This window comes from Symphalangus syndactylus, chromosome 14 (genome assembly GCF_028878055.3).
Source record: "Symphalangus syndactylus isolate Jambi chromosome 14, NHGRI_mSymSyn1-v2.1_pri, whole genome shotgun sequence".
In the NCBI taxonomy this organism is placed as follows: Eukaryota; Metazoa; Chordata; class Mammalia; order Primates; family Hylobatidae; genus Symphalangus; species Symphalangus syndactylus.
The window spans coordinates 124,096,259-124,117,771 of NC_072436.2; positions in this window are offsets into that span (position 1 = coordinate 124,096,259).

The following is a 21,513-nucleotide window of genomic DNA, read 5'->3' on the forward strand; positions in this document are numbered from 1 at the left end:
ATATAAACTACACAGAAGCATTCTGTGAAACTTCTTTCTGATCTGAGCATTCAGCTAAGAGAGTTAAACCATACTTTTGATTGAGCAGTTTTGAAACACTCTGTCTGTAGAAAATGCAACTGGACATTCGTAGCGCTAATTGGGTAATAGTGGAAAAAAGAATATGTTCAAATATAAACTACACAGAAGCATTGTATGAAACTTCTTTCTGTTCTGTGCATTCAACTAACAGAGTTGAACCTTACTTTTGATTGAGCCGTTCTGAAACACTCTTTCTGTAGAAACTGCAATTGGACATTCTGAGCGCTAAGAGGCCTATATTGGGAAAAAGAATGTCTACAAATAAAAACTACACAGAAGAATTGTGTGAAACTTCTTTCTGTTCTGTTTGTTCAACTAAAAGAGTTGAACCTTAGTTTTGATTGAGCCGTTCTGAAACACTCTTTCTGTAGAAAATGCAAGTGGAGATTCGGAGCGCTAAGAGGGTAATAGTGGAAAAAGGAATGTCTCCAAATATAAACTACACAGAATCATTCTGTGAAACTTATTTCTGATCTGTGCATTCAGCTAACAGAGTTAAACCATACTTTAGATTGAGCAGATCTGAACACTCTTTCTGTAGAAAATGCAACTGGACATTTGGAGCGCTAAGAGAGTAGTAGTGGAAAAAGGAATATATTCAAATATAAACTACACAGAAGCATTCTCTGAAACTTCTTTCTGATCTGAGCATTCAGCTAACAGAGTTAAACCATACTTTTGATTGAGCAGTTTTGAAACACTCTGTCTGTAGAAAATGCAACTGGACATTCATAGCGCTAAGTGGGTAATAGTGGAAAAAAGAATATGTTCAAATATAAACTACACAGAAGCATTGTATGAAACTTCTTTCTGTTCTGTGCATTCAACTAACAGAGTTGAACCTTACTTTTGATTGAGCCTTTCTGAAACACTCTTTCTGTACAAACTGCAATTGGACATTCTGAGCGCTAAGAGGCCTCTATTGGGAAAAATAATATCTTCAAATAAAAACTACACAGAAGCATTGTGTGAAAATTATTTCTGATATGTTCATTAAGCTAACAGAGTTAAACCATACTTTTGATTGCGCAGTTCTGAACACTCTTTCTGTAGAAAATGCAAGTGGACATTCCGAGCGCTAAGAGCGTAATAGTGGAAAAAGGAACATATGCAAATATAAACTACACAGTAGCATTCTGTGAAAATACTTTCTGTTCTGTGCATTCAACTAACAGAGTTGAACCTTACTTTTGATTGAGCCGTTCTGAAACACTCTTTCTGTAGAAACTGCAATTGGACATGCTAAGCGCTAAGAGGCCTACATTGGGAAAAAGAATATCTTCAAATAAAAACTACACAGATGCATTCTGTGAAACTTATTTCTGATATGTAAATTCAGTTAACAGAGATAAAACATATTTTTGATTGAGCAGTTATGAAACACTCTTTTTGTAGAAAATGAAAGTGGAGATTCGGAGCGCTAAGTGGGTAATAGTGGAAAAAGGAATGTCTTCAAATATAAACTACAGAGAATCATTCGGTGAAACTTCTTTCTGATCTGTGAATTCAGCTAACAGTGTTAAACCATACTTTTGATTGAGCAGATCTGAACACTCTTTCTGTAGACAATGCAACTGGACATTTGGAGCGCTAAGAGCGTAGTAGTGGAAAAAGGAATATATTCAAATATAAACTACACAGAAGCATTCTGTGAAACTTCTTTCTGATCTGAGCATTCAGCTAACAGAGTTAAACCATACTTTTGATTGAGCAGTTTTGAAACACTCTGTCTGTAGAAAATGCAACTGGACATTCGTAGCGCTAAGTGGGTAATAGTGGAAAAAAGAATATGTTCAAATATAAACTACACAGAAGCATTGTATGAAACTTCTTTCTGTTCTGTGCATTCAACTAACAGAGTTGAACCTTACTTTTGATTGAGCCGTTCTGAAACACTCTTTCTGTAGAAACTGCAATTGGACATTCTGAGCGCTAAGAGGCCTATATTGGGAAAATGAATGTCTACAAATAAAAACTACACAGAAGAATTGTGTGAAATTACTTTCTGTTCTGTTTGTTCAACTAAAAGAGTTGAACCTTAGTTTTGATTGAGCCGTTCTGAAACACTCTTTCTGTAGAAAATGCAAGTGGAGATTCGGAGCGCTAAGAGGGTAATAGTGGAAAAAGGAATGTCTCCAAATATAAACTACACAGAATCATTCTGTGAAACTTCTTTCTGATCTGTGCATTCAGCTAACAGAGTTAAACCATACTTTTGATTGAGCAGATCTGAACACTCTTTCTGTAGAAAATGCAACTGGACATTTGGAGCGCTAAGAGAGTAGTAGTGGAAAAAGGAATATATTCAAATATAAACTACACAGAAGCATTCTGTGAAACTTCTTTCTGATCTTAGCATTCAGCTAACAGAGTTAAACCATACTTTTGATTGAGCAGTTTTGAAACTCTCTGTCTGTAGAAAATGCAACTGGACATTCGTAGCCCTAAGTGGGTAATAGTGGAAAAAAGAATATGTTCAAATATAAACTACACAGAAGCATTGTATGAAACTTCTTTCTGTTCTGTGCATTCAACTAACAGAGTTGAACCTTACTTTTGATTGAGACTTTCTGAAACACTCTTTCTGTAGAAACTGCAATTGGACATTCTGAGCGCTAAGAGGCCTATATTGGGAAAAATAATATCTTCAAATAAAAACTACACAGAAGCATTGTGTGAAACTTATTTCTGATATGTTCATTAAGCTAACAGAGTTAAACCATACTTTTGATTGCGCAGTTCTGAACACTCTTTCTGTAGAAAATGCAAGTGGACATTCGGAGCGCTAAGAGGGTAATAGTGGAAAAAGGAATATATTCAAATAGAAACTACACAGTAGCATTCTGTGAAAATTCTTTCTGTTCTGTGCATTCAACTAACAGAGTTGAACCTTACTTTTGATTGAGCCGTTCTGAAACACTCTTTCTGTAGAAACTGCAATTGGACATGCTAAGCGCTAAGAGGCCTACATTGGGAAAAAGAATATCTTCAAATAAAAACTACACAGATGCATTCTGTGAAACTTATTTCTGATCTGTAAATTCAGTTAACAGAGATAAAACATATTTTTGATTGAGCAGTTATGAAACACTCTTTTTGTAGAAAATGCAAGTGGAGATTCGGAGCGCTAAGAGGGTAATAGTGGTAAAAGGAATGTCTTCAAATATAAACTACACAGAATCATTCGGTGAAACTTCTTTCTGATCTGTGCATTCAGCTAACAGAGTTAAACCATACTTTTGATTGAGCAGATCTGAACACTCTTTCTGTAGAAAATGCAACTGGACATTTGGAGCGCTAAGAGCGTAGTAGTGGAAAAAGGAATATATTCAAATATAAACTACACAGAAGCATTCTGTGAAACTTGTTTCTGATCTGAGCATTCAGCTAACAGAGTTAAACCATACTTTTGATTGAGCAGTTTTGAAACACTCTGTCTGTAGAAAATGCAACTGGACATTCGTAGCGCTAAGTGGGTAATAGTGGAAAAAAGAATATGTTCAAATATAAACTACACAGAAGCATTGTATGAAACTTCTTTCTGTTCTGTGCATTCAACTAACAGAGTTGAACCTTACTTTTGATTGAGCCGTTCTGAAACACTCTTTCTGTAGAAACTGCAATTGGACATTCTGAGCGCTAAGAGGCCTATATTGGGAAAAAGAATGTCTACAAATAAAAACTACACAGAAGAAATATGTGAAACTTCTTTCTGTTCTGTTTGTTCAACTAAAAGAGTTGAACCTTAGTTTTGATTGAGCCGTTCTGAAACACTCTTTCTGTAGAAAATGCAAGTGGAGATTCGGTGCGCTAAGAGGGTAATAGTGGAAAAAGGAATGTCTCCAAATATAAACTACACAGAATCATTCTGTGAAACTTCTTTCTGATCTGTGCATTCAGCTAACAGAGTTAAACCATACTTTTGATTGAGCAGATCTGAACACTCTTTCTGTAGAAAATGCAACTGGACATTTGGAGCGCTAAGAGAGTAGTAGTGGAAAAAGGAATATATTCAAATATAAACTACACAGAAGCATTCTGTGAAACTTCTTTCTTATCTGAGCATTCAGCTAACAGAGTTAAACCATACATTTGATTGAGCAGTTTTGAAACACTCTGTCTGTAGAAAATGCAACTGGACATTCGTAGCGCTAAGTGGATAATAGTGGAAAAAAGAATATGTTCAAATATAAACTACACAGAAGCATTGTATGAAACTTCTTTCTGTTCTGTGCATTCAACTAACAGAGGTGAACCTTACTTTTGATTGAGCCTTTCTGAAACACTCTTTCTGTAGAAACTGCAATTGGACATTCTGAGCGCTAAGAGGCCTCTATTGGGAAAAATAATATCTTCAAATAAAAACCAGACAGAAGCATTGTGTGAAACTTATTTCTGATATGTTCATTAAGCTAACAGAGTTAAACCATACTTTTGATTGCGCAGTTCTGAACACTCTTTCTGTAGAAAATGCAAGTGGACATTCGGAGCGCTAAGAGGGGAATAGTGGAAAAAGGAATATATTCAAATATAAACTACACAGTAGCATTCTGTGAAAATTCTTTCTGTTCTGTGCATTCAACTAACAGAGTTGAACCTTACTATTGGTTGAGCCGTTCTGAAACACTCTTTCTGTAGAAATTGCAATTGGACATGCTAAGCGCAAAGAGGCCTACATTGGGAAAAAGAATATCTTCAAATAAAAACTACACAGATGCATTCTGTGAAACTTATTTCTGATCTGTAAATTCAGTTAACAGAGATAAAACATATTTTTGATTGAGCAGTTATGAAACACTCTTTTTGTAGAAAATGCAAGTGGAGATTCGGAGCGCTAAGAGGGTAATAGTGGTAAAAGGAATGTCTTCAAATATAAACTACACAGAATCATTCGGTGAAACTTCTTTCTGATCTGTGCATTCAGATAACAGAGTTAAACCACACTTTTGATTGAGCAGATCTGAACACTCTTTCTGTAGAAAATGCAACTGGACATTTGGAGCGCTAAGAGCGTAGTAGTGGAAAAAGGAATATATTCAAATATAAAATACACAGAAACATTTTGTGAAACTTCTTTCTGATCTGAGCATTCAGCTAACAGAGTTAAACCATACTTTTGATTGAGCAGTTTTGAAACACTCTTTCTGTAGAAAATGCAACTGGACATTCGTAGCGCTAAGTGGGGAATAGTGGAAAAAAGAATATGTTCAAATATAAACTACACAGAAGCATTGTATGAAACTTCTTTCTGTTCTGTGCATTCAACTAACAGAGTTGAACCTTACTTTTGATTGAGCCGTTCTGAAACACTCTTTCTGTAGAAACTGCAATTGGACATTCTGAGCGCTAAGAGGCCTATATTGGGAAAAAGAATGTCTACAAATAAAAACTACACAGAAGAAATGTGTGAAACTTCTTTCGGTTCTGTTTGTTCATCTAAAAGAGTTGAACCTTAGTTTTGATTGAGCCGTTCTGAAACACTCTTTCTGTAGAAAATGCAAGTGGAGATTCGGAGCGCTTAGAGGGTAATAGTGGAAAAAGGAATGTCTCCAAATATAAACTACACAGAATCATTCTGTGAAACTTCTTTCTGATCTGTGCATTCAGCTAACAGAGTTAAACCATACTTTTGATTGAGCAGATCTGAACACTCTTTCTGTAGAAAATACAACTGTACATTTGGAACGCTAAGAGAGTAGTAGTGGAAAAAGGAATATATTCAAATATAACCTACACAGAAGCATTCTCTGAAACTTCTTTCTGATCTGAGCATTCAGCTAACAGAGTTAAACCATACTTTTGATTGAGCAGTTTTGAAACACTCTGTCTGTAGAAAATGCAACTGGACATTCGTAGCGCTAAGTGGATAATAGTGGAAAAAAGAATATGTTCAAATATAAACTACACAGAAGCATTGTATGAAACTTCTTTCTGTTCTGTGCATTCAACTAACTGAGTTGAACCTTACTTTTGATTGAGCCTTTCTGAAACACTCTTTCTGTAGAAACTGCAATTGGACATTCTGAGCGCTAAGAGGCCTATATTGGGAAAAATAATATCTTCAAATAAAAACTACACAGAAGCATTGTGTGAAACTTATTTCTGATATGTTCATTAAGCTAACAGAGTTAAACCATACTTTTGATTGCGCAGTTCTGAACACTCTTTCTGTAGAAAATGCAAGTGGACATTCGGAGCGCTAAGAGGGTAATAGTGGAAAAAGGAATATATTCAAATATAAACTACACAGTAGCATTCTGTGAAAATTCTTTCTGTTCTGTGCATTCAACTAACAGAGTTGAACCTTACTTTTGTTTGAGCCGTTCTGAAACACTCTTTCTGTAGAAACTGCAATTGGACATGCTAAGCGCTAAGAGGCCTACATTGGGAAAAAGAATATCTTCAAATAAAAACTACACAGATGCATTCTGTGAAACTTATTTCTGATCTGTAAATTCAGTTAACAGAGATAAAACATATTTTTGATTGAGCACTTATGAAACACTCTTTTTGTAGAAAATGCAAGTGGAGATTCGGAGCGCTAAGAGGGTAATAGTGGTAAAAGGAATGTCTTCAAATATAAACTACACAGAATCATTCGGTGAAACTTCTTTCTGATCTGTGCATTCAGCTAACAGAGTTAAACCTTACTTTTGATTGAGCCTTTCTGAAACACTCTTTCTGTAGAAACTGCAATTGGACATTCTGAGCGCTAAGAGGCCTATATTGGGAAAAAGAATGTCTACAAATAAAAACTACCCAGAAGAATTGTGTGAAACTTCTTTCTGTTCTGTTTGTTCAACTAAAGAGTTGAACCTTAGTTTTGATTGAGCCGTTCTGAAACACTCTTTCTGTAGAAAATGCAAGTGGAGATTCGGAGCGCTAAGAGGGTAATAGTGGAAAAAGGAATGTCTCCAAATATAAACTACACAGAATCATTCTGTGAAACTTTTTTCTGATCTGTGCATTCAGCTAACCGAGTTAAACCATACTTTTGATTGAGCAGATCTGAACACTCTTTCTTTAGAAAATGCAACTGGACATTTGGAGCGCTGAGAGAGTAGTAGTGGAAAAAGGAATATATTCAAATATAAACTACACAGAAGCATTCTCTGAAACTTCTTTCTGATCTGAGCATTCAGCTAACAGAGTTAAACCATACTATTGATTGAGCAGTTTTGAAACACTCTGTCTGTAGAAAATGCAACTGGACATTCATAGCGCTAAGTGGGTAATAGTGGAAAAAAGAATATGTTCAAATATAAACTACACAGAAGCATTGTATGAAACTTCTTTCTGTTCTGTGCATTCAACTAACAGAGTTGAACCTTACTTTGATTGAGCCTTTCTGAAACACTCTTTCTGTAGAAACTGCAATTGGACATTCTGAGCGCTAAGAGGCCTATATTGGGAAAAATAATATCTTCAAATAAAAACTACACAGAAGCATTGTGTGAAACTTATTCCTGATATGTTCATTAATTTAACAGAGTTAAAGCATACTTTGGATTGCGCAGTTCTGAACACTCTTTCTGTAGAAAATGCAAGTGGACATTCGGAGCGCTAAGAGGGTAATAGTGGAAAAAGGAATATATTCAAATATAAACTACACAGTAGCATTCTGTGAAAATTCTTTCTGTTCTGTGCATTCAACTAACAGAGTTGAACCTTACTTTTGATTGAGCCGTTCTGAAACACTATTTCTGTAGAAACTGCAATTGGACATGCTAAGCGCTAAGAGGCCTACATTGGGAAAAAAAATATCTTCAAATAAAAACTACACAGATGCATTCTGTGAAACTTATTTCTGATCTGTAAATTCAGTTAACAGAGATAAAACATATTTTTGATTGAGCACTTATGAAACACTCTTTTTGTAGAAAATGCAAATGGAGATTCGGAGCGCTAAGAGGGTAATAGTGGTAAAAGGAATGTCTTCAAATATAAACTACACAGAATCATTCGGTGAAACTTCTTTCTGATCTGTGCATTCAGCTAACAGAGTTAAACCATACTTTTGATTGAGCAGATCTGAACACTCTTTCTGTAGAAAATGCAACTGGACATTTGGAGCGCTAAGAGCGTAGTAGTGGAAAAAGGAATATAATCAAATATAAACTACACAGAAGCATTCTGTGAAACTTCTTTCTGATCTGAGCATTCAGCTAAGAGAGTTAAACCATACTTTTGATTGAGCAGTTTTGAAACACTCTGTCTGTAGAAAATGCAACTGGACATTCGTAGCGCTAATTGGGTAATAGTGGAAAAAAGAATATGTTCAAATATAAACTACACAGAAGCATTGTATGAAACTTCTTTCTGTTCTGTGCATTCAACTAACAGAGTTGAACCTTACTTTTGATTGAGCCGTTCTGAAACACTCTTTCTGTAGAAACTGCAATTGGACATTCTGAGCGCTAAGAGGCCTATATTGGGAAAAAGAATGTCTACAAATAAAAACTACACAGAAGAATTGTGTGAAACTTCTTTCTGTTCTGTTTGTTCAACTAAAAGAGTTGAACCTTAGTTTTGATTGAGCCGTTCTGAAACACTCTTTCTGTAGAAAATGCAAGTGGAGATTCGGAGCGCTAAGAGGGTAATAGTGGAAAAAGGAATGTCTCCAAATATAAACTACACAGAATCATTCTGTGAAACTTATTTCTGATCTGTGCATTCAGCTAACAGAGTTAAACCATACTTTAGATTGAGCAGATCTGAACACTCTTTCTGTAGAAAATGCAACTGGACATTTGGAGCGCTAAGAGAGTAGTAGTGGAAAAAGGAATATATTCAAATATAAACTACACAGAAGCATTCTCTGAAACTTCTTTCTGATCTGAGCATTCAGCTAACAGAGTTAAACCATACTTTTGATTGAGCAGTTTTGAAACACTCTGTCTGTAGAAAATGCAACTGGACATTCATAGCGCTAAGTGGGTAATAGTGGAAAAAAGAATATGTTCAAATATAAACTACACAGAAGCATTGTATGAAACTTCTTTCTGTTCTGTGCATTCAACTAACAGAGTTGAACCTTACTTTTGATTGAGCCTTTCTGAAACACTCTTTCTGTACAAACTGCAATTGGACATTCTGAGCGCTAAGAGGCCTCTATTGGGAAAAATAATATCTTCAAATAAAAACTACACAGAAGCATTGTGTGAAAATTATTTCTGATATGTTCATTAAGCTAACAGAGTTAAACCATACTTTTGATTGCGCAGTTCTGAACACTCTTTCTGTAGAAAATGCAAGTGGACATTCCGAGCGCTAAGAGGGTAATAGTGGAAAAAGGGACATATGCAAATATAAACTACACAGTAGCATTCTGTGAAAATACTTTCTGTTCTGTGCATTCAACTAACAGAGTTGAACCTTACTTTTGATTGAGCCGTTCTGAAACACTCTTTCTGTAGAAACTGCAATTGGACATGCTAAGCGCTAAGAGGCCTACATTGGGAAAAAGAATATCTTCAAATAAAAACTACACAGATGCATTCTGTGAAACTTATTTCTGATATGTAAATTCAGTTAACAGAGATAAAACATATTTTTGATTGAGCAGTTATGAAACACTCTTTTTGTAGAAAATGAAAGTGGAGATTCGGAGCGCTAAGTGGGTAATAGTGGAAAAAGGAATGTCTTCAAATATAAACTACAGAGAATCATTCGGTGAAACTTCTTTCTGATCTGTGAATTCAGCTAACAGTGTTAAACCATACTTTTGATTGAGCAGATCTGAACACTCTTTCTGTAGACAATGCAACTGGACATTTGGAGCGCTAAGAGCGTAGTAGTGGAAAAAGGAATATATTCAAATATAAACTACACAGAAGCATTCAGTGAAACTTCTTTCTGATCTGAGCATTCAGCTAACAGAGTTAAACCATACTTTTGATTGAGCAGTTTTGAAACACTCTGTCTGTAGAAAATGCAACTGGACATTCGTAGCGCTAAGTGGTTAATAGTGGAAAAAAGAATATGTTCAAATATAAACTACACAGAAGCATTGTATGAAACTTCTTTCTGTTCTGTGCATTCAACTAACAGAGTTGAACCTTACTTTTGATTGAGCCGTTCTGAAACACTCTTTCTTTAGAAACTGCAATTGGACATTCTGAGCGCTAAGAGGCCTATATTGGGAAAATGAATGTCTACAAATAAAAACTACACAGAAGAATTGTGTGAAATTACTTTCTGTTCTGTTTGTTCAACTAAAAGAGTTGAACCTTAGTTTTGATTGAGCCGTTCTGAAACACTCTTTCTGTAGAAAATGCAAGTGGAGATTCGGAGCGCTAAGAGGGTAATAGTGGAAAAAGGAATGTCTCCAAATATAAACTACACAGAATCATTCTGTGAAACTTCTTTCTGATCTGTGCATTCAGCTAACAGAGTTAAACCATACTTTTGATTGAGCAGATCTGAACACTCTTTCTGTAGAAAATGCAACTGGACATTTGGAGCGCTAAGAGAGTAGTAGTGGAAAAAGGAATATATTCAAATATAAACTACACGGAAGCATTCTGTGAAACTTCTTTCTGATCTTAGCATTCAGCTAACAGAGTTAAACCATACTTTTGATTGAGCAGTTTTGAAACTCTCTGTCTGTAGAAAATGCAACTGGACATTCGTAGCCCTAAGTGGGTAATAGTGGAAAAAAGAATATGTTCAAATATAAACTACACAGAAGCATTGTATGAAACTTCTTTCTGTTCTGTGCATTCAACTAACAGAGTTGAACCTTACTTTTGATTGAGACTTTCTGAAACACTCTTTCTGTAGAAACTGCAATTGGACATTCTGAGCGCTAAGAGGCCTATATTGGGAAAAATAATATCTTCAAATAAAAACTACACAGAAGCATTGTGTGAAACTTATTTCTGATATGTTCATTAAGCTAACAGAGTTAAACCATACTTTTGATTGCGCAGTTCTGAACACTCTTTCTGTAGAAAATGCAAGTGGACATTCGGAGCGCTAAGAGGGTAATAGTGGAAAAAGGAATATATTCAAATATAAACTACACAGTAGCATTCTGTGAAAATTCTTTCTGTTCTGTGCATTCAACTAACAGAGTTGAACCTTACTTTTGATTGAGCCGTTCTGAAACACTCTTTCTGTAGAAACTGCAATTGGACATGCTAAGCGCTAAGAGGCCTACATTGGGAAAAAGAATATCTTCAAATAAAAACTACACAGATGCATTCTGTGAAACTTATTTCTGATCTGTAAATTCAGTTAACAGAGATAAAACATATTTTTGATTGAGCAGTTATGAAACACTCTTTTTGTAGAAAATGCAAGTGGAGATTCGGAGCGCTAAGAGGGTAATAGTGGTAAAAGGAATGTCTTCAAATATAAACTACACAGAATCATTCGGTGAAACTTCTTTCTGATCTGTGCATTCAGCTAACAGAGTTAAACCATACTTTTGATTGAGCAGATCTGAACACTCTTTCTGTAGAAAATGCAACTGGACATTTGGAGCGCTAAGAGCGTAGTAGTGTAAAAAGGAATATATTCAAATATAAACTACACAGAAGCATTCTGTGAAACTTGTTTCTGATCTGAGCATTCAGCTAACAGAGTTAAACCATACTTTTGATTGAGCAGTTTTGAAACACTCTGTCTGTAGAAAATGCAACTGGACATTCGTAGCGCTAAGTGGGTAATAGTGGAAAAAAGAATATGTTCAAATATAAACTACACAGAAGCATTGTATGAAACTTCTTTCTGTTCTGTGCATTCAACTAACAGAGTTGAACCTTACTTTTGATTGAGCCGTTCTGAAACACTCTTTCTGTAGAAACTGCAATTGGACATTCTGAGCGCTAAGAGGCCTATATTGGGAAAAAGAATGTCTACAAATAAAAACTACACAGAAGAAATATGTGAAACTTCTTTCTGTTCTGTTTGTTCAACTAAAAGAGTTGAACCTTAGTTTTGATTGAGCCGTTCTGAAACACTCTTTCTGTAGAAAATGCAAGTGGAGATTCGGTGCGCTAAGAGGGTATTAGTGGAAAAAGGAATGTCTCCAAATATAAACTACACAGAATCATTCTGTGAAACTTCTTTCTGATCTGTGCATTCAGCTAACAGAGTTAAACCATACTTTTGATTGAGCAGATCTGAACACTCTTTCTGTAGAAAATGCAACTGGACATTTGGAGCGCTAAGAGAGTAGTAGTGGAAAAAGGAATATATTCAAATATAAACTACACAGAAGCATTCTGTGAAACTTCTTTCTGATCTGAGCATTCAGCTAACAGAGTTAAACCATACTTTTGATTGAGCAGTTTTGAAACACTCTGTCTGTAGAAAATGCAACTGGACATTCGTAGCGCTAAGTGGATAATAGTGGAAAAAAGAATATGTTCAAATATAAACTACACAGAAGCATTGTATGAAACTTCTTTCTGTTCTGTGCATTCAACTAACAGAGGTGAACCTTACTTTTGATTGAGCCTTTCTGAAACACTCTTTCTGTAGAAACTGCAATTGGACATTCTGAGCGCTAAGAGGCCTCTATTGGGAAAAATAATATCTTCAAATAAAAACCAGACAGAAGCATTGTGTGAAACTTATTTCTGATATGTTCATTAAGCTAACAGAGTTAAACCATACTTTTGATTGCGCAGTTCTGAACACTCTTTCTGTAGAAAATGCAAGTGGACATTCGGAGCGCTAAGAGGGGAATAGTGGAAAAAGGAATATATTCAAATATAAACTACACAGTAGCATTCTGTGAAAATTCTTTCTGTTCTGTGCATTCAACTAACAGAGTTGAACCTTACTATTGGTTGAGCCGTTCTGAAACACTCTTTCTGTAGAAATTGCAATTGGACATGCTAAGCGCTAAGAGGCCTACATTGGGAAAAAGAATATCTTCAAATAAAAACTACACAGATGCATTCTGTGAAACTTATTTCTGATCTGTAAATTCAGTTAACAGAGATAAAACATATTTTTGATTGAGCAGTTATGAAACACTCTTTTTGTAGAAAATGCAAGTGGAGATTCGGAGCGCTAAGAGGGTAATAGTGGTAAAAGGAATGTCTTCAAATATAAACTACACAGAATCATTCGGTGAAACTTCTTTCTGATCTGTGCATTCAGATAACAGAGTTAAACCATACTTTTGATTGAGCAGATCTGAACACTCTTTCTGTAGAAAATGCAACTGGACATTTGGAGTGCTAAGAGCGTAGTAGTGGAAAAAGGAATATATTCAAATATAAACTACACAGAAACATTTTGTGAAACTTCTTTCTGATCTGAGCATTCAGCTAACAGAGTTAAACCATACTTTTGATTGAGCAGTTTTGAAACACTCTTTCTGTAGAAAATGCAACTGGACATTCGTAGCGCTAAGTGGGGAATAGTGGAAAAAAGAATATGTTCAAATATAAACTACACAGAAGCATTGTATGAAACTTCTTTCTGTTCTGTGCATTCAACTAACAGAGTTGAACCGTACTTTTGATTGAGCCGTTCTGAAACACTCTTTCTGTAGAAACTGCAATTGGACATTCTGAGCGCTAAGAGGCCTATATTGGGAAAAAGAATGTCTACAAATAAAAACTACACAGAAGAAATGTGTGAAACTTCTTTCGGTTCTGTTTGTTCATCTAAAAGAGTTGAACATTAGTTTTGATTGAGCCCTTCTGAAACACTCTTTCTGTAGAAAATGCAAGTGGAGATTCGGAGCGCTAAGAGGGTAATAGTGGAAAAAGGAATGTCTCCAAATATAAACTACACAGAATCATTCTGTGAAACTTCTTTCTGATCTGTGCATTCAGCTAACAGAGTTAACCATACTTTTGATTGAGCAGATCTGAACACTCTTTCTGTAGAAATTACAACTGTACATTTGGAACGCTAAGAGAGTAGTAGTGGAAAAAGGAATATATTCAATTATAACCTACACAGAAGCATTCTCTGAAACTTCTTTCTGATCTGAGCATTCAGCTAACAGAGTTAAACCATACTTTTGATTGAGCAGTTTTGAAACACTCTGTCTGTAGAAAATGCAACTGGACATTCGTAGCGCTAAGTGGATAATAGTGGAAAAAAGAATATGTTCAAATATAAACTACACAGAAGCATTGTATGAAACTTCTTTCTGTTCTGTGCATTCAACTAACAGAGTTGAACCTTACTTTTGATTGAGCCTTTCTGAAACACTCTTTCTGTAGAAACTGCAATTGGACATTCTGAGCGCTAAGAGGCCTATATTGGGAAAAATAATATCTTCAAATAAAAACTACACAGAAGCATTGTGTGAAACTTATTTCTGATATGTTCATTAAGCTAACAGAGTTAAACCATACTTTTGATTGCGCAGTTCTGAACACTCTTTCTGTAGAAAATGCAAGTGGACATTCGGAGCGCTAAGAGGGTAATAGTGGAAAAAGGAATATATTCAAATATAAACTACACAGTAGCATTCTGTGAAAATTCTTTCTGTTCTGTGCATTCAACTAACAGAGTTGAACCTTACTTTTGTTTGAGCCGTTCTGAAACACTCTTTCTGTAGAAACTGCAATTGGACATGCTAAGCGCTAAGAGGCCTACATTGGGAAAAAGAATATCTTCAAATAAAAACTACACAGATGCATTCTGTGAAACTTATTTCTGATCTGTAAATTCAGTTAACAGAGATAAAACATATTTTTGATTGAGCACTTATGAAACACTCTTTTTGTAGAAAATGCAAGTGGAGATTCGGAGCGCTAAGAGGGTAATAGTGGTAAAAGGAATGTCTTCAAATATAAACTACACAGAATCATTCGGTGAAACTTCTTTCTGATCTGTGCATTCAGCTAACAGAGTTAAACCTTACTTTTGATTGAGCCTTTCTGAGACACTCTTTCTGTAGAAACTGCAATTGGACATTCTGAGAGCTAAGAGGCCTATATTGGGAAAAAGAATGTCTACAAATAAAAACTACACAGAAGAATTGTGTGAAACTTCTTTCTGTTCTGTTTGTTCAACTAAAGAGTTGAACCTTAGTTTTGATTGAGCCGTTCTGAAACACTCTTTCTGTAGAAAATGCAAGTGGAGATTCGGAGCGCTAAGAGGGTAATAGTGGAAAAAGGAATGTCTCCAAATATAAACTACACAGAATCATTCTGTGAAACTTCTTTCTGATCTGTGCATTCAGCTAACAGAGTTAAACCATACTTTTGATTGAGCAGATCTGAACACTCTTTCTTTAGAAAATGCAACTGGACATTTGGAGCGCTGAGAGAGTAGTAGTGGAAAAAGGAATATATTCAAATATAAACTACACAGAAGCATTCTCTGAAACTTCTTTCTGATCTGAGCATTCAGCTAACAGAGTTAAACCATACTTTTGATTGAGCAGTTTTGAAACACTCTGTCTGTAGAAAATGCAACTGGACATTCATAGCGCTAAGTGGGTAATAGCGGAAAAAAGAATATGTTCAAATATAAACTACACAGAAACATTGTATGAAACTTCTTTCTGTTCTGTGCATTCAACTAACAGAGTTGAACCTTACTTTGATTGAGCCTTTCTGAAACACTCTTTCTGTAGAAACTGCAATTGGACATTCTGAGCGCTAAGGGGCCTATATTGGGAAAAATAATATCTTCAAATAAAAACTACACAGAAGCATTGCGTGAAACTTATTCCTGATATGTTCATTAATTTAACAGAGTTAAAGCATACTTTGGATTGCGCAGTTCTGAACACTCTTTCTGTAGAAAATGCAAGTGGACATTCGGAGCGCTAAGAGGGTAATAGTGGAAAAAGGAATATATTCAAATATAAACTACACAGTAGCATTCTGTGAAAATTCTTTCTGTTCTGTGCATTCAACTAACAGAGTTGAACCTTACTTTTGATTGAGCCGTTCTGAAACACTATTTCTGTAGAAACTGCAATTGGACATGCTAAGCGCTAAGAGGCCTACATTGGGAAAAAAAATATCTTCAAATAAAAACTACACAGATGCATTCTGTGAAACTTATTTCTGATCTGTAAATTCAGTTAACAGAGATAAAACATATTTTTGATTGAGCACTTATGAAACACTCTTTTTGTAGAAAATGCAAGTGGAGATTCGGAGCGCTAAGAGGGTAATAGTGGAGAAAGGAATGTCTTCAAATATAAACTACACAGAATCATTCGGTGAAACTTCTTTCTGATCTGTGCATTCAGCTAACATAGTTAAACCATACTTTTGATTGAGCAGATCTGAACACTCTTTCTGTAGAAAATGCAACTGGACATTTGGAGCGCTAAGAGCGTAGTAGTGGAAAAAGGAATATAATCAAATATAAACTACACAGAAGCATTCTGTGAAACTTCTTTCTGATCATTGCATTCAGCTAACAGAGTTAAACCATATTTTGATTGAGCAGTTTTGAAACACTCTGTCTGTAGAAAATGCAACTGGACATTCGTAGCGCTATGTGGGTAATAGTGGAAAAAAGAATATGTTCAAATATAAACTACACAGAAGCATTGTATGAAACTTCTTTCTGTTCTGTGCATTCAACTAACAGAGTTGAACCTTACTTTTGATTGAGCCGTTCTGAAACACTCTTTCTGTAGAAACTGCAATTGGACATTCTGAGCGCTAAGAGGCCTATATTGGGAAAATGAATGTCTACAAATAAAAACTACACAGAAGAATTGTGTGAAATTTCTTTCTGTTCTGTTTGTTCAACTAAAAGAGTTGAACCTTAGTTTTGATTGAGCCGTTCTGAAACACTCTTTCTGTAGAAAATGCAAGTGGAGATTCGGAGCGCTAAGAGGGTAATAGTGGAAAAAGGAATGTCTCCAAATATAAACTACACAGAATCATTCTGTGAAACTTCTTTCTGATCTGTGCATTCAGCTAACAGAGTTAACCATACTTTTGATTGAGCAGATCTGAACACTCTTTCTGTAGAAATTACAACTGTACATTTGGAACGCTAAGAGAGTAGTAGTGGAAAAAGGAATATATTCAATTATAACCTACACAGAAGCATTCTCTGAAACTTCTTTCTGATCTGAGCATTCAGCTAACAGAGTTAAACCATACTTTTGATTGAGCAGTTTTGAAACACTCTGTCTGTAGAAAATGCAACTGGACATTCGTAGCGCTAAGTGGATAATAGTGGAAAAAAGAATATGTTCAAATATAAACTACACAGAAGCATTGTATGAAACTTCTTTCTGTTCTGTGCATTCAACTAACAGAGTTGAACCTTACTTTTGATTGAGCCTTTCTGAAACACTCTTTCTGTAGAAACTGCAATTGGACATTCTGAGCGCTAAGAGGCCTATATTGGGAAAAATAATATCTTCAAATAAAAACTACACAGAAGCATTGTGTGAAACTTATTTCTGATATGTTCATTAAGCTAACAGAGTTAAACCATACTTTTGATTGCGCAGTTCTGAACACTCTTTCTGTAGAAAATGCAAGTGGACATTCGGAGCGCTAAGAGGGTAATAGTGGAAAAAGGAATATATTCAAATATAAACTACACAGTAGCATTCTGTGAAAATTCTTTCTGTTCTGTGCATTCAACTAACAGAGTTGAACCTTACTTTTGTTTGAGCCGTTCTGAAACACTCTTTCTGTAGAAACTGCAATTGGACATGCTAAGCGCTAAGAGGCCTACATTGGGAAAAAGAATATCTTCAAATAAAAACTACACAGATGCATTCTGTGAAACTTATTTCTGATCTGTAAATTCAGTTAACAGAGATAAAACATATTTTTGATTGAGCACTTATGAAACACTCTTTTTGTAGAAAATGCAAGTGGAGATTCGGAGCGCTAAGAGGGTAATAGTGGTAAAAGGAATGTCTTCAAATATAAACTACACAGAATCATTCGGTGAAACTTCTTTCTGATCTGTGCATTCAGCTAACAGAGTTAAACCTTACTTTTGATTGAGCCTTTCTGAGACACTCTTTCTGTAGAAACTGCAATTGGACATTCTGAGAGCTAAGAGGCCTATATTGGGAAAAAGAATGTCTACAAATAAAAACTACACAGAAGAATTGTGTGAAACTTCTTTCTGTTCTGTTTGTTCAACTAAAGAGTTGAACCTTAGTTTTGATTGAGCCGTTCTGAAACACTCTTTCTGTAGAAAATGCAAGTGGAGATTCGGAGCGCTAAGAGGGTAATAGTGGAAAAAGGAATGTCTCCAAATATAAACTACACAGAATCATTCTGTGAAACTTCTTTCTGATCTGTGCATTCAGCTAACAGAGTTAAACCATACTTTTGATTGAGCAGATCTGAACACTCTTTCTTTAGAAAATGCAACTGGACATTTGGAGCGCTGAGAGAGTAGTAGTGGAAAAAGGAATATATTCAAATATAAACTACACAGAAGCATTCTCTGAAACTTCTTTCTGATCTGAGCATTCAGCTAACAGAGTTAAACCATACTTTTGATTGAGCAGTTTTGAAACACTCTGTCTGTAGAAAATGCAACTGGACATTCATAGCGCTAAGTGGGTAATAGCGGAAAAAAGAATATGTTCAAATATAAACTACACAGAAACATTGTATGAAACTTCTTTCTGTTCTGTGCATTCAACTAACAGAGTTGAACCTTACTTTGATTGAGCCTTTCTGAAACACTCTTTCTGTAGAAACTGCAATTGGACATTCTGAGCGCTAAGGGGCCTATATTGGGAAAAATAATATCTTCAAATAAAAACTACACAGAAGCATTGCGTGAAACTTATTCCTGATATGTTCATTAATTTAACAGAGTTAAAGCATACTTTGGATTGCGCAGTTCTGAACACTCTTTCTGTAGAAAATGCAAGTGGACATTCGGAGCGCTAAGAGGGTAATAGTGGAAAAAGGAATATATTCAAATATAAACTACACAGTAGCATTCTGTGAAAATTCTTTCTGTTCTGTGCATTCAACTAACAGAGTTGAACCTTACTTTTGATTGAGCCGTTCTGAAACACTATTTCTGTAGAAACTGCAATTGGACATGCTAAGCGCTAAGAGGCCTACATTGGGAAAAAAAATATCTTCAAATAAAAACTACACAGATGCATTCTGTGAAACTTATTTCTGATCTGTAAATTCAGTTAACAGAGATAAAACATATTTTTGATTGAGCACTTATGAAACACTCTTTTTGTAGAAAATGCAAGTGGAGATTCGGAGCGCTAAGAGGGTAATAGTGGAGAAAGGAATGTCTTCAAATATAAACTACACAGAATCATTCGGTGAAACTTCTTTCTGATCTGTGCATTCAGCTAACATAGTTAAACCATACTTTTGATTGAGCAGATCTGAACACTCTTTCTGTAGAAAATGCAACTGGACATTTGGAGCGCTAAGAGCGTAGTAGTGGAAAAAGGAATATAATCAAATATAAACTACACAGAAGCATTCTGTGAAACTTCTTTCTGATCATTGCATTCAGCTAACAGAGTTAAACCATATTTTGATTGAGCAGTTTTGAAACACTCTGTCTGTAGAAAATGCAACTGGACATTCGTAGCGCTATGTGGGTAATAGTGGAAAAAAGAATATGTTCAAATATAAACTACACAGAAGCATTGTATGAAACTTCTTTCTGTTCTGTGCATTCAACTAACAGAGTTGAACCTTACTTTTGATTGAGCCGTTCTGAAACACTCTTTCTGTAGAAACTGCAATTGGACATTCTGAGCGCTAAGAGGCCTATATTGGGAAAATGAATGTCTACAAATAAAAACTACACAGAAGAATTGTGTGAAATTTCTTTCTGTTCTGTTTGTTCAACTAAAAGAGTTGAACCTTAGTTTTGATTGAGCCGTTCTGAAACACTCTTTCTGTAGAAAATGCAAGTGGAGATTCGGAGCGCTAAGAGGGTAATAGTGGAAAAAGGAATGTCTCCAAATATAAACAACACAGAATCATTCTGTGAAACTTCTTTCTGATCTGTGCATTCAGCTAACAGAGTTAAACCATACTTTTGATTGAGCAGATCTGAACACTCTTTCTTTAGAAAATGCAACTGGACATTTGGAGCGCTAAGAGAGTAGTAGTGGAAAAAGGAATATATTCAAATATAAACTACACAGAAGCATTCTGTGAAACTTCTTTCTGATCTGAGCATTCAGCTAACAGAGTTAAACCATACTTTTGATTGAGCAGTTTTGAAACACTCTGTCTGTAGAAAATGCAACTGGACATTCGTAGCGCTAAGTGGGAAATAGTGGAAAAAAGTATATGTTCAAATATAAACTACACAGAAGCATTGTATGAAACTTCTTTCTGTTCTGTGCATTCAACTAACAGAGTTGAACCTTACTTTTGATTGAGCCTTTCTGAAACACTCTTTCTGTAGAAACTGCAATTGGACATTCTGAGCGCTAAGAGGCCTATATTGGGAAAAATAATATCTTCGAATAAAAACTACACAGAAGCATTGTGTGAAACTTATTTCTGATATGTTCATTAAGCTAACAGAGTTAAACCATACTTTTGATTGCGCAGTTCTGAACACTCTTTCTGTAGAAAATGCAAGTGGACATTCGGAGCGCTAAGAGGGTAATAGTGGAAAAAGGAATATATTCACATATAAACTACACAGTAGCATTCTGTGAAAATTCTTTCTGTTCTGTGTATTCAACTAACAGAGTTGAACCTTACTTTTGATTGAGCCGTTCTGAAACACTCTTTCTGTAGAAACTGCAATTGGACATGCTAAGCGCTAAGAGGCCTACATTGGGAAAAGAAATATCTTCAAATAAAAACTACACAGATGCATTCTGTGAAACTTATTTCTGATCTGTAAATTCAGTTAACAGAGATAAAACATATTTTTGATTGAGCACTTATGAAACACTCTTTTTGTAGAAAATGCAAATGGAGATTCGGAGCGCTAAGAGGGTAATAGTGGTAAAAGGAATGTCTTCAAATATAAACTACACAGAATCATTCGGTGAAACTTCTTTCTGATCTGTGCATTCAGCTAACAGAGTTAAACCATACTTTTGATTGAGCAGATCTGAACACTCTTTCTGTAGAAAATGCAACTGGACATTTGGAGCGCTAAGAGCGTAGTAGTGGAAAAAGTAATATAATCAAATATAAACTACACAGAAGCATTCTGTGAAACTTCTTTCTGATCTGAGCATTCAGCTAACAGAGTTAAACCATACTTTTGATTGAGCAGTTTTGAAACACTCTGTCTGTAGAAAATGCAACTGGACATTCGTAGCGCTAAGTGGGTAATAGTGGAAAAAGAATATGTTCAAATATAAACTACACAGAAGCATTGTATGAAACTTCTTTCTGTTCTGTGCATTCAACTAACAGAGTTGAACCTTACTTTTGATTGAGCCGTTCTGAAACACTCTTTCTGTAGAAACTGCAATTGGACATTCTGAGCGCTAAGAGGCCTATATTGGGAAAAATAATATCTTCAAATAAAAACTACACA